The 12,719-nt window shown below is 50.3% G+C and overlaps 1 protein-coding gene and 1 long non-coding RNA gene across 5 annotated transcripts in view; one reads left to right on the top strand and one right to left on the bottom strand.

Annotated features, from left to right (window-relative positions):
- The window catches only part of zbtb16a (zinc finger and BTB domain containing 16a), a 101,112-nt gene that overhangs the window by 10,434 nt on the left and 77,959 nt on the right, over positions 1 to 12,719 (top strand). The window lies entirely within an intron of this gene.
- The window catches only part of LOC127588542 (uncharacterized), a 240,002-nt gene that overhangs the window by 161,333 nt on the left and 65,950 nt on the right, over positions 1 to 12,719 (bottom strand). Inside the window, exon 1 of one of the 3 annotated variants that reach the window (XR_007959105.1) lies at positions 1,774 to 1,823. The exons of the other annotated variants lie outside the window; for them this stretch is intronic. This is a non-coding gene — a long non-coding RNA (uncharacterized LOC127588542). Of the gene's footprint in view, positions 1 to 1,773; positions 1,824 to 12,719 lie in introns of those variants that run through there. 3 annotated transcript variants of the gene reach the window in all.

The raw sequence follows: 12,719 nt of genomic DNA, 5'->3' as shown, positions 1-12,719 counted from the left end.
AATCCCACGCTGAGAAATGAATCGATAAACAAGGGCGAGCGATTTATTGCGAGAAATGAATGTAAGGTGCTTTGCTATAAAAAGAAGAGAAAAAAAATCACTGTATTGCTATTCCAAACAAAGAACCCCCCTCCCCCCCTTCCCTCCCGGTATGCAAAAAGTAGCTTGGTTTCACCCCCCCCCCCCCCCTGCGATCGTCGTCCCGTCTCGCGCAATTGGGCGCCGCCACTTCATAATGCGCCGAGCACAGGTGAGCGTTTGCAGAAGCAATCAGTGCTTTAAATTCTCTCCCAATACAGCCGGGCCACTTTCAGAGATGAGATGAGGATTATTTCCTGCTCCCCCCGCCCCCCCCCCCTCTTTGTGTTTGCTTGTTTGCTCCCGCTATTCCTATTATTGCTTATTTGATTCGCCGGCGGTGGAAATAATCACGCCCGCATTAACGGCTGCACTCCCGTGCTTTGCTGTTCATTACTTTTTGCGGCGGCGGCGGTGGCGGCGCTCGCTCTTCCGTTTCCTGTCCTTCTGTGGAGGGCGCTCTAATAACCCGGGAGGGGGATAGCTGGGGGGGGGCTCCAGGTGTTTAAACAGCGGGCCCGAGGTTCTTATCTGTGCATATCAGAGCGGAGGGGGCCGATAACCCCCGGCGCCCCTCCTCGGTAAACTAAGCCGCTGATTGAGTCCAGATAGAGGCGTGCGGTTTGCGGCAGGTGATAATGTTGTATGCGCACACACACACACACACACACACACACACACACACACGCACACACGCACAAATGCTCTTTCGTGCCGAGGCGAAGCCAGCGGAAGGTGTTTGGTTGCTTTTCGCACACATCGACTCCGGCGTGTCTTGGCAACGACCAAGTGGCCGCGGCCGCGACTTCCTTGCGATTATTTGAGTTGCAAATCCGCGGGTCATGACGACCGACTTTGCGGTACAGTCCAACCTCATTTCAACATTTTCACCGCGACGGCGTTCACACTTGAACGTCTCGATTTCACGTAGTTTCCATTTTCCCGATTTATGACGTAAACTTCATTATATCCACCGGATTTTTATTTCTTTTTTTTTTTGCACGAAATGGTGAAAAAGCCCTTCGTGACAACGAAAGCTAACCGCCGCCGCGACCTTGCTTTTGAATGAAATGTACAGCGCCGGATTCCCCTCCGTTGCTTAGCAACGGTACCGATCGACTTGTACATTGTTATACTTCCGGTGGTCAACGGAAGCAAATCTCGCTGTCCGCAAAGGCTGAAATTTCCCACAACCAAATCACGGCAGAGTTCGAGGCCGACAGATGATCGTTAACGGTTTCGCGGGCGACAATATCAAATCGCAGTAAAATTTAGGATACAGCAGAGTTAGCCTCGGTTTGGAATAAGTGACCCGGCCGGTAAACCTATTATGGCCCCGAGACTTCAGGACTTACGGTCCATGCCCAATTTTGAGGATTCCATTCATTCATTCATTCATCTTCCTAACCGCTTGATCCTCACTAGGGTCGCGGGGGGTGCTGGAGCGTATCCCAGCCGTCTTCGGGCAGTAGGCGGGGGACACCCTGAATCGGTTGCCAGCCAATCGCAGGGCACACAGAAACGAACAACCATTCGCACTCACACCGAGGGACAATTTAGAGTGTTCAATTAGCCTGCCACGCATGTTTTTGGAATGTGGGAGGAAACCGGAGCACCCGGAGAAAACCCACGCAGGCCCGGGGAGAACATGCAAACTCCACACAGGGAGGCCGGAGCTGGAATCGAACCCGGTACCTCTGCACTGTGAAGCCGACGTGCTAACCACTGGACTACCGGGCCGCCCTGAGGATTCCATCGTCGTAAAAAAAAAATCCGCCACAAAATATCGGATCTTCCGCGTTGATCAGGATCGGCGCAGCACCGCCAGAGTTTGTTCTTGGGCTAATGCGTGTCATCCTTCAGTGGAACGCGTCATCCTTCAGAAAGACAATTTGTCATCTGCCCAGTTAACCCGACAAGCCTCCCGACCCCGCCCTTACCCATTAACTAGCACTTCAAAAAAATCACACACTGCGTCGAGTCACTCGAGTACCCAGAAAAGAGCCTCTCGGCCCCTTACCCGCACCGCAGGTGCCTTCCCGCTCTCGCCCAAGGCTGCCGTTTGTTTACGGCCCCGAGGAGGCGACGCTTTGACCCGCCGCCAAGCCGTACCCGCTACCGAGCCAACCTTTGGCTGCGGCCCAATTATAGACCGACTTTAAAAGGCTCCGGTTGAACGGTAAAGATTTACGCCGCCATCGCTCTGATCTCGGACCCGTACTCTGTCCCTGACTGTCAGGATGGGGAGATGTATCGATTAGAGACTTAACACCAAGGGGAGGAGGAGGAGGAGGCCTGCGTCTTGTCAAAGCGACCACACGCACACAACCACTCAAATGTCTTTAGGTTCGGATCAGGGGTTTTTTTGGGGGCGGGGGGAGCGTGCTCCCGATGCTGATTCCGAGGGAGCGGCGATGTCCCGGAATCGCGGGTGGCTAAGGCGATGATCTAATCGGCAGCCCGATTAGATCACCTCCCTCCTGAGATAAGAACGGAAGGGAGGCGCTTGTGCAAGAAAAGTTAGCAGCTTGACCCGACGCAACCGGCCGCTAACGACCGCGGACGCGGCTCTTGTGCTGCGGCGGGGGTTGGGAAATGAGCCCCTCATCTTTTGTCTCTGTGGGAGACTTGGTAGTGTGGAGGGATGGATAAGGATAACATAATGTACCGGGCTTTGTGTGTGTGTGTGTGTGTCCATTTTTGTTTGGTATAGTCCCGAACGGGAGCGCCGGGGGAGTACTAATTGCGGCGCGTTATCAGGTGACATGCAAATGTGTTCTCGGCCCTGAAACGTTTCTGATGTCTATCTCCTTAGCCCCAGAAGCTGCGGCCCGTTTTGGCAGTGGTCAAAGGAGGCTTCGCCTGTGTGTATTTAGTAGCGTGTTCTTTTGCTTTCATTCAATTCCCGCGAGACGTCTGTATCGAGGTTTTTTCCATTTGAGAAAACCGCCGAAAGAATTACAGCCTCCGAGATGAATAGGTTTTTACTTAAGAGTTCATAGAACCTTGGACCCGCTCCGCTCCGGGTTCTAATCCCATCGATATCCCATTAGCATCCCCTCTCCGGGTCCCCGCCGCATAAAAGGAAACGTGCCGCCCCCCCCCCCCCAACCCCCCTACCCTCTCTGATTCTGTCACTCTGGCAGACCATAGAGAGGATCTCCACAATGAGTAAATGTGTAAGAGCCAGAGGGCTAACCCGAGTGTGCTCACAAATATCCTCTGTGTGTGGAGAAAAAAAAAAAAAAAACCTGGGGAGGGCCCCCCAGCCTCCCTGGGAAGTATCAAACCGGAGGCCCCGCGCAGCCTGCGGTGAGAGAGCGTCTAATTAGCCTCTTTGTTGCTACTTGAATGGCTCGCCGGCGATTGGCAAAAGGGGCCCCAGCGGAGTGATCGCGGCGAGCTAAGAAGCTAGTCATAAAAATTAGCCCATTCTCTCCGCCGTCACCTGTTACAAAAGCGCTCTCAGGTAGGAAAGTGAGGCGATGTGGAAGCTCCTCATCCGCCGGCCTGCGGGGGCAGCCGGGTAGCGGCATCCTTAAAATATATTTGATTCCCCCCCCCCACTCCCCCAAAGTCTTTCCAAAGATGCAAGGAAATTCCTGAATCCGAAGTTTGTTAGTTTCTCGTAAACAGCCTTAAAACCAAGCCCACAAAAAAAAAATCCCAATTTTCCCATCCTGGTATGTATTCAGTTGGCCGTTATTTAATCGAGGCAACAAAAAAAACCAAAAAAACAGGAGTTCTACAGTAGTGGCGGTAGTAAAGTTTTGTTTCAAATCCTCCAAGTTGCCGTCCAGCTCATTCCGAAAACTCGTGCTTTTAATTTAGTGTAGCCTATCTTCTACATACAGACGTGAAATATGTGATGGGGCCAAATCTCATGGACAAGTTTTGTTTTTATTCAAGGATTGCTGGAAAGGAATCGGCCTAAATGGCAGCTGCAAACCCGAAACAACCAATTTCCCGTACCTTTTACGTCGTGAGTTCTTCAGACTTTTTTGGGGGGCGGATCTACTAACGATAAGACACGCCTCTCAAATTTCATGTCGCTAAGTGAAACAAAATTCAGAGGGGTGCTCCTGAACCAAAATTTGGTTCTTTGAGAATGTACCCGAGGATACACACACCTCTAATCGTTGGTCCATTTTATATTCGTCTAACAAAATGAGAATTTAGTTGGCCTTAAAAAAAAACCGAAAATTACTGCTTATTTTTTAAAATTAATTTTAAAAAATTAAAATTATTTTAAATGTAAAAATTTCAAGATTTCAAGAATTTAATTTTCAAGAATTTCAAGAGGTTCCCAAATTTATGCTCAGCAATCAAAATATTTTTTGCATGAAGTACAAGAGTTAAATTCCACGACTCTTTGCCGTGAATGGAATTCATGACAATCAGAAAGTGCACCTAAAAAAAAACCCAAAACAAAAAAAAAAACTTCCTTTCCATGTATTCCAACTTGCGCCCCCCCTTCTTCTGATGCCCCACCAGGCAAGCATCGAAGCACAATGATCAAGAGTGTCAACTCGGCTCGGATCTTTCTCTCCCCAGGCCGACTGGTCCTAAACTCGGCTGTAATCCAGGAGGGATCAGTCGGCTAAATCACGGCATGAAGCTTAAAACCATAATTGATTTATGTATTTGCCGACCGAAGACGCCCGCAGAGATTAAGCCGAGGAAGGGGGAGCTCGTGATGGATAGCTCGCATGCCCCTCACATGGCAGCTGGCCGCGGGTGGGGTGGGAGGTGGGGGGGGGGGGTGGCACACCGTATGCTAGAAGACGTAGATTCAGGAGTAAAGAAATTTAGATGATAGCTGCGGATGACTATTTGATGCCTATTTTGATGCATCACATATTCCCGATTGGTTTTAAGTCGCAACTGGGAGGAGGACACACCTTGAGTTCCTGGAAATATTTGATGATAACGAATCAGGTTCTCTCTCAAACAAACAAAAAAAAATTGACTAATCTGCGCTAACGCCACATCTTGATGATGCTTCTCTGCGTAGTCACTTGAAAGTGGTGAATCTTCACCTAGCCTAGCTATCAGGTCATGGGTAGGGAAATACTATGTAGGGGGCTGGAATCGCCTAAATTATCCAAACGGTGACATAGTCAAATCTATCAATTAATTTTCCATGTCGTCTTCAATAGGCACCAAAATTGTTGGGCAAGACATTTTTAGATGCAGCAAAGTATCGTATGGCATCGCAATACAGTAGTCACACGTTACCACGAAATGTGTTGACAGCCTGCAAATGCGTTTAATTTGTTTTTTTTTAATGCAGATTAACATCATCAATGTGCGCGTCGCTTCGTAGAAATGCGGTGTCACAGATGAGGCAACCTTGGTCCTTTGTACAATCTAAGAACCGAGAGGGAAAACATGGCCGTCATTTGATGATATTTAACACTCAGCTCGAGTGGTGACGAGGAAAGAGATGATTTGGGGGGAATTTTTTTTTTTTTTAAAGAGTTCGTCCTTCTCATCTTGTCAATAGATCTCGGAATGTTCCGGCTCAACTTGGACTAGCTTGGAAGAGGTGCGCTCGTTGTGGAAATGGCTTGAATTTCTCCCTCTTGACACTTGATGGGTCCTGCCTCTCGCGCTGTCAGGCATCTTCAAGGTCTCCCTTGACCGCTTCCAGATTGTTTTGTGTTTGTCTGTTTGTCCCCGGGCGAGCAAAGGCCAGAATGGGATGGTAAAAGAGGTGGGGGGGGGGGGGGGGGTGGTTGTGTTGAAGAGAGGGAGGGGTTGAGGGGGTGGGTAGCCATTCCATTTTGTGGACTGATCGCCGAAGCCGCTGGCTTTGGCATGTCATGACTCAAGCGGCATCATTTCTGTCGCTACCGTCTCACCGCCGACCTTACAAATGACGCCGTATACTTGCCACCGTGTGCCATTAGGCGTGCAGTAAAGCAGGGCGGCGCCCCCCCATCCCTCCCCGCCGCCGCCACCGCCGCCGCACTTTCCCGTCAACAGCTTTCAACTCTCGGAAAGGAAAAGCAGATTGCAGCGGCAGTTCTCGCCGGCTGATGGTTCTGTTCTTTTCCTCGACAAATACGCCCACCCACCCGCCACCCCCCACCTCCACTCCAACTTGTGTTTTTACCGAGTGCCGCCTGTGGCGCAGGCCTTCCCTCAGCAGGTGTTTGGGTGCTTATCGGCCTACGTCTTGCGGCCCTTATCTCTGGCCCCTCGGCTTCCTGCGTCCTCTCACTTGCACGCCTCCGAGCGGGGATATATTTCACTTAGCCTCTGACCCGAAAGCTCTCTTCTCCGTGCCTTTTCGTCTCTCGGCATCCCCTCGCGTCGCCTCGTGCGCTCGCTTAGAGGCGATGGTTCACCGGCAGACGCGACCACGCCGGGAAAACGTGACCTGTTTTGCACTGAAATCATTCCTGAAGCTACATTGCAAGAAATGTCCTCAAAACGCCCTCATACATTACTTTTTATTTCATTTTTATTTTTTTTTACCACATCTAGAATGTCTAGACCAGTGGTTCTTAACCTTTTAAGAGGTACCAAAAACCCAACCAGTTAATATGAACATTCACCGAACCCTTCATGAGTGAAAAATAATTTAATTTTTTTTAATAAATTCAAGATATTTAAAAAAAAACTGCATTTATTAAAAATGCACAAAAAAAGAAAAAAATTCAACAGATAAGTATACTTTTTTTAATTATTTTTAATTGTACGATCACGACAATCACACGTTGACTACGAAGCAAACTAAATTTCCCACCGCGCTGATTGGACAAGCAATGTCATGTGATCAGCTGCAGCCAGTGATGGTCAAGTGGGCGTGTCATATCTAATTATCATCTTGAGTCGCATGTGTCTTACCCTCCATGGCAGGGGCTTCGTCGAACCCCTGAGACAGACTCGCCGAGCCCCTGGGGTTTGATCGAACCCAGGTTAACAACCACTGGTCTATATATGACCGTATCATTTTTGTTTTGTTTTGTTTTTTTTGTATTACACAGGAAATCGAAACGGTTGAATCTCGTTATAATGTCCCTCGAGGGACATAACGAATGTGGACGTTGCAACGCTAGATTGTTGTAATCATTTCCAATAAAATGGCCGCCAACGACCATGCATACATAATACAGTATGAACATGAATAAATGTAAAAACATGAACATAAACCGGAAACGGCGTACGTTGAAAAGAGGTTGGACTGTCGTGCTTTTCGAAATTATTCTTTGCCATCTTAAAAAAAAAAAATTAAAAATTAAAAATACAGTTGCCGCTTAAAATGTCCAACATCGTTGTTGTCTGTTCAAAACCAAGTCGAGTCAATTTTTAGTGACATGGTTCCAATTCACAACTAAAGTTATCTCAAGGCACTTGACACATTATGACGACGACGGTGCAGTTTTGCTGCCATGGGTTTTGTCCCGCTTTATGTCCAACGGATTGGTCCCGGGCTTTAGCCCCGCCTCCGCATTCTCGCCTTCCTCCTCTGCTCCCACGTCCCTCGCCAGAGACAAAGGCTAAAGTGTCACAGGACGGGGTTGCGCTCCTGGTTTGGAGGGGGTTGACCCCCCCCCCCCAACCCTGCCCCCCTAACTAATCCCCCATTCTGAGCGGGCCCAATGGGGATGAGAGCCCACTGCCTAACGCCCACGAGGAGCGTTATTGTGAGCATCAGGCTCTGTTACACTAGACCGGACGCGCGGGTCTCAGGACCAGATCAACGGGGAGGGGTCAACCCTGGACCTGTTATTTACAGTATGGCTTTTCATTGGCCGGGTGAAATGGGACCCCGGCGCGGATGACAGTCAGGAGGGGCTATGTGAGTGGACGACCACTGTTTGTGTTCAGTCAGGCCTCCAGTATGGGTCAAAGAGCACCGAGGGTGGAGTGAGTGAGGGAGGGTGGGGGGGGGGGCAGCAGAGGTTGCAGACCTGACTTTTGTCTGTGCGATGAGAGGGGGGGGGGGGGGTTGCTGCTTGGTAAGGAAACGTACATGCGCGCATAGAGTGTTGAATTGCTACAAAAAAAGGATAAAATGCAAAAATGAGCGTCAGCAAATCAACAACAACAAAAAGAGAAGCAAACTTTGGTGGAAACGTCTTCAAATGGAATTTGGTTTGCGAGTCTTCCCCCCCCCCCAAAAATAATAATAATTTCTCAGTTGAACAGTATTTGATTCGCTGCACTGGCCTCCCAGAATAAACGGCCTCGCCCTATTTTCACCAATCACTCATCTGCAACCCCTTCCTCTGTGTATTAGTGTATCATTTAGCTTCCCTGCAGTTTTTTTATTATTATTATTATTATTTTTGGCGTGACTGGATCTGCATCTGTGTACCCGATTAAACTATCCATCAAGTCAAACCGGTTTGCGAGTGAAGCCTTGCACTCCCGACGGCGCAAAAGACTCTCGGGCTGTTTAGATTAGAACTCGAGAACTCGACTCCAACACCGCTGGGATACGTCCCGCGCTGACCTACAAAACTTGACCCTCTGTAGCAGGGGTTCCCAAACTGCGCCGCGTGTGGTGTTTTTTGTTTTGTTTTGTTTTGTTTTTTGGACGAAAGGGCGGCTGAGCTGTATTTTAAAGTGAGCCGAGTTCACTTCGATCCCGCTCCGTGTCACCAACCTAAATTGACCGTTTTAAGATGGTCGTCGGTAGCACGACCATCTGACTAATCGCGCCCGTAATCGGAGCGTCAACCTTTCCGCCGCGGCGTACTCGAATCGGCTTGGAACTGTGGGGGGGGGCGGGGGTGTAAGCGCCCGCCACCACGCACCATAAAGACAACACCCGGAACAGATTTTATTATTTTTACTGGGACAATGACAGTAGGGGTGAGAGGTCAGCAGGCAAGAACTTTACAGATGAAGCAGGGCTTCAGTTGTTGGGGGGTTGGGGGGGGGGTGGGGTGTACCCTCTCACCCCTATTGTCCAACGGAAGCACAAAGGCGGCTGTCAAACTGTCCGCTGGGCAGCGCTTTGACCCAACCTGCCAAATCAAGCAAAGTAATGGGTCTATTTTCTTACTGCACCCACTTTTTTTGGGGGGGGTCAAACCAACAAGCTCAATATCATCCGGAATTATAAAGCACTTTTGTTGTTGTTGTTTTACTACTCATCCAAATTCCAAAAGTGTGTCATAGTTGGTTTTCACTTAAAAAAAAAACAACCCCCCCATCAGAATTAATCATTTTGTTGAGTACAAAGGATTCAGAGGGCTGTTGGTTTCTATGCAGTTGTCGATCACAAACCAGTGCTAGCGCAGCAGTGAAATCAGAGGTACAGTAGATTTTTGTAAAAAAAAAAGAAAAAAAAAATTGCGGGCGTACATAGAAAAAAAATTGGGAGCAGTAAATCGGTTGGAACGAAGTGTGCCTCCTCGTGCCACCTGACAACGTATTCATACGCCTCGTTACAATTACTCGAGTGCACGCCGTTCATAACCTCGAAACGTCAAAAACTGAAGACCGTTTGCCGTTTTAAGGCATTCCGCGGCTTTAAAGGACCGATCAAGTTGAGCACCGAGCGAGACGCGAGGAGCGACTGAATGAGGACCGACGACGGGTCACGCGACACGAACGAACCCGAGATCGGACGACAAATATTCATTGGATGTCACGCCTTGCCGCGCGTCCTTCAAATGTCTTTGACATTATGATGGGAGGAGATCAGAAATGCGCAATCGGCTGTCCGATTGGCCGTCGCATGCGGAAAACCGTAACATCATCCCGAATGTTTGTCAAATAAATCTCCTCGCTGCCTCGGGGAAGGCAACAAGCCTCCTCGGGGGGGGGGGACCTGACCCGTGCTGGACACCCGCCGTTTCAAGCCCTCGCCCTCGGGCTGCCGGTTCAGGATTTTAAAAGCCAGAACCAACAGGCGAGGAAACGGTTGCTGCCGAATTGGCATCACCTTGACATTTAGTCAAACTGCACCTTTTCCCCCCCCCCTTGAGATGCATTAAAAAAAAAAAATGACACCCGAGCTCTTCTCTTCTAATTGACTGCGTGAGTTTTTCGAGCGATTGTGTGAAATACTTCCTTCCAGTAACCTCGGGTGAACGCGCCAACCGTCGCGCTGCATCTGTAACAGTGACAGTGCAGTCATCGGTGCGTTACACCGGCGGCGACCAAACCGGTCTGGGTAAAGCGGGAGATGGGAGGGGGGGGGGCGGGGTCAGTGGACATGGTGCAGCTTTCACATGGCCCTGAGGTCCTGACCCCCACCTTTGTCGGCCATATTCAACCCTCCCGCCCCCCCCGTCCGCCCTCTTCTTAGCGAGGTTCGAAGCCCCTTTGAGCGGAGCCCTCAACCCCCCGCCGAGCGCGCCCCTTCAGCACATTAATGGTGGCACTGGAACTAATTGCCCAAACTTTAGATGTGCTTCAGACCCTCCGATTGCTTCAGCTGCCAGCGCGTACACAAACATAAACCGCCGCCGCCCCCTCCCGAACCCCTCACTTTCACAACACACCACCCCAAGCGGAAGAAAACCTTCAAAAGCAGAATCGTGGGGGTGGAGGGGGGGTATGTGAGATCACCGTCTTCGCCGTCCTTCTGCGGCGGCCGTTATCTGGCTTTGCGGTCAAGAGTCTGCCGCCGCCGTTTCGTCGTGCCCCAAATGGACTGCCGATGCCATCTTTGACCCCGCGCTGTGCGTAAACGGCTTCAAGTGGCGTCTCGTGCCAGACCGTCGCAATTCGCGCCGCCGCGTCTGCCGTCTCCTCGGCCGCCTTGCGCGTATCGCGCCTGTTCAAAGAGGCAAGAAGGGGCCCGCGAGGCATTTTTATGATTTTATTGGCTCGGGAAGAAGCGTTGTTGTCGAGGTGTCAAACCGTTAGCTCTGTCAAGACCGCACGGTCGGGTAGTGTTAAATTGGGGTGGGGGGGACGGGGGGGGGGGGGGGGGTGGACTGCAACCGGACTAAGAACTGTACAAAGTGCACTGTGCACAACCGATGGGGAATACGCAGCTGGCCGATTTGAGCAATTTGGTTGTTCGGTGTCGGACTGATCTTGATATGATGCGGCTTTGAGTGTCAGAAATTTCTAGCGACACATTTCAGTCATGTGTTGTTCTTTCCGAGTGACCACAAAAAGTAATCCCCCCCCCCCCCCAAAGCAAATGTCGGAGTTCTACTTAATCGCGGTGCATTTCCGTGACTAAATCCTTGTTTGAACGGGCTCCACCAGCGTGACGGCGTCGTCAAATATTCCCTCTTTGTTGGACGGGAGCCCGGTCGCAAGGTGGAAAAACGAAAACCGCATGAGAGCTATCGAGCCGCACCACGAGGCAAACTATGATGATGATGATGATGTCATCACTACGGTTTTCAGATGATGATGATGTCATCACCACGCTTTTCAGATGATAGCCACCATAGTGTCCCGATATCGCACTTGCGTAGAAATCGACAAAGGTTCTTCCTGTGTCTCATCTCGGGGGGCTCTCTCCGACAATACCGATCGTGTCCACCGTACAGCAAAGCTTTGATTGAAATTCTTACCCCCCACTTCTAATCTCTGCGCCACGGTCTTCTGACTCTTCTTCCGGTGCCCTCTTTACCGTATTCTTCTCGTCCCCGTTCTTGACGACACCTCGCTTTGGGATTTCACACCGCTTCCATAAACCTGCACGAGGGTGCCGTCTGCAGCCGTGGAAAGTCCTTGTAAACGTTTTTCATTGGCACTAAAAGTACTCGGCTAATGACTTTTTCTGGTGGTGGGGGGGGGGGTAGGGGTGTGGGGGGGGGTTTAATCCGGCGAGCGCGGTGGAGTGTGTGTCGTCGCATGCACGACTCCTTTGCTTGTTTGACTTTACACCGGCGAGAATAATAATGTTGAGAAGAACACACTTTTCTTTGTTTAAAACCGACACAATTAGAAACGAGTTGTCCAGGTAATTTTTTTTGGGGGGGGGGACTGTAGTCTACGAGTTGCTTGCGTTCATTGGGGTGGCAGTGAGGGTTCGAAATCCGCCTCAGGTTCTCTCACCTGTAAGGCAGAGGAGTAAATCACTCAAACCCCCCCCCCCCCCCACCACCCCCCCGCCCCGCCAACGCCTGCAGAAAACGGCTGTCCGTAAATTAAATCGGCGAATGAATCGGGGCGTCGCGGTGAATGTTAAGTCGAATCTTCAAATCCCCCCCCGAAAATCCTACACCCGATTGAATGCAACGTCGGGGAAGCAAGTTGTCAAACCCTGAAACGCGAGGGAGGGGCCCCACTTCAACCCCAAACGAGATGAAGAAATATGACGCAAGGGGACGGCCCGGCGGAGCAACGCCTTCCGCGCCCTTGCATGCCCGCGACTCGACGCGCGACTGACGTGCATGCGCATAATGTAACATTACTTGCCATTCAAGTTGTCGGCCATATTTGGTTTCGCCGCTTCCTGTCAGAATGATGAAATCCTCCTCCAAAAGTTAGCGCTAGCGCCAACTTTCTTTTTTTTTTTTGATCGTTCAAAGGTAACCACTCTTTGCAAACGCAGTCTGAATAAATACCGACTTTTTTTTTTTTATACACACCCACTTTGGCATGATTCTCTCTTATAATAATCTCTCTTGCGCATCACGCTTGAAGAATCAACTCTCCCAGCGTCGGATAAATCCGGCAGATGTGCGCATGGCTCCCGTTGTCTTAGA

This window comes from Hippocampus zosterae, chromosome 16 (assembly GCF_025434085.1).
Source record: "Hippocampus zosterae strain Florida chromosome 16, ASM2543408v3, whole genome shotgun sequence".
Lineage (NCBI taxonomy): Eukaryota > Metazoa > Chordata > Actinopteri > Syngnathiformes > Syngnathidae > Hippocampus > Hippocampus zosterae.
Note: the sequence above shows the minus strand (reverse complement) of the source record. Positions and strands in the feature narration are given on the sequence as shown.